Source organism: Rhipicephalus sanguineus, chromosome 7 (assembly GCF_013339695.2).
Source record: "Rhipicephalus sanguineus isolate Rsan-2018 chromosome 7, BIME_Rsan_1.4, whole genome shotgun sequence".
Classification (NCBI taxonomy): Eukaryota; Metazoa; Arthropoda; class Arachnida; order Ixodida; family Ixodidae; genus Rhipicephalus; species Rhipicephalus sanguineus.
The window spans coordinates 32,121,049-32,122,427 of record NC_051182.1 but is presented as its reverse complement, the minus strand read 5'-3'; the positions used below and the strand labels follow the sequence as shown (position 1 = coordinate 32,122,427).

General features: G+C 47.5%; 1 long non-coding RNA gene across 1 annotated transcript; it reads left to right on the top strand.

Moving 5' to 3' along the window:
* Positions 1–681: 681 nt before the first annotated feature.
* LOC125759269 (uncharacterized) lies at positions 682–1,075 on the top strand. The gene is made up of 3 exons (XR_007416843.1): positions 682–745; positions 810–864; positions 959–1,075. It is a non-coding gene; the product is annotated as an uncharacterized LOC125759269 (long non-coding RNA).
* Positions 1,076–1,379: the final 304 nt, after the last annotated feature.

The window sequence follows — 1,379 nt, the reverse complement described above, 5'->3', positions numbered from 1 at the left end:
TTGAAATTTCCCGCTCCTTTTTTTTCTCACCCGAAAGAGCTGATATAAGCAACACGTGCGTTCCTCCGAAAAAGTGGTGAGATCTCTCTCCCAGAAAGAATGACAAGGCCTGAAAGGAGGAACGGTATGTGCCGGTCTCCGTCGTGTTAAGAGGGAGGCGGGGCGTGCAGCGGGGCTACCATAGCGGGGCGCCGGACCCCGCACCTCTCGCGTTTTCTTTTTTTTCTTTGTCACAGCGCTGGGAGGGGGGGGGGGGGGAGGGGGAGCAAGCTTCATGCGTCAGTTCCCGCCAAATTGTAGCTCTTTCGAGCGAGGAGGTGCTGAAACACTGCACAGAGACGGGCAAGCACTCAGAGGCATTTCGTTTGCCTTGATCCTGGAGGCGGCCTTCTCCCATTGCCGAGGATTTGAAGCGAACTCGTAAGTGGCATTTTATTTCCTCGCTGTATCGCATGGTGAGTTTTGTCTAGCGACAAAATCAAATTTTATTTGCACAATTGATGCGTCAATCTGGTCGTCTCTTCTAGCTGGCGGATCAGAAATGTTCAGGCGAACGGCGGTTATATTTGTCCGTGGACCCAAGACTTCGTTGACGGGCAAATATGTCAGATTTTCTTGTTTTTTATTTGTGGCATCTTATTGTAAGACCGTGACATATCTTGCCGTTTTCTCTAGGGAACCCTGCAACAAGGACTGTAGTGTGAATAGCGTGCTGCGCTGCTCTCGCCAACTGAAAAGAACTCTGGTAAGATGCATGCTTGGTTACGAAAGTCTCACGCAATCGCTTTTCACATTGAATTTGGTCGCAGGTGTGCTGTAAATGCCGACTGCACAATATGTGACTGGCCCGCGGCTGCTTTGAAGGTAAGATTGGGTTCTCATTATTCTATTTATTGTACCATTTGTTTTCCAGTGACATAGCCAACAACGAAATCCATCCTCTCTCCACATTATCTAGTCTGTGCGCTGTGGAGCTTGAAGCACTTCTCGGAATTTCAGCACACTCGCATTTATTGTAAGTGCAGTGTTTTTCTTATTTGTGCAGCGACAAAATTATTTTGTTTAGTTGTGTGAATAGAGTTTCTAGACGCGACATGTCTGTGCAACTGCAACTGGTCAAGTAAATAGTCTACCTTTCTCACAGTATTATTCATTGTTGTTTCTTTCAGTTTTTCCCGACAAAAGAAAAATGCAAGTCTAACATCTCGACGGTAAAACGTCGCATCTGCGCACAGGGCCAAGAGCACGAGAAGTGGCCGAAAGAAGGGAGCCGATCCAACAGGAATGCCGTCCGTCTTTATATTTATATATGTCAGCGTTATCATGCCGTGATCACATGGACTGTACGGTTGCGTTGCACAAGGGCTGATGCAAACGCT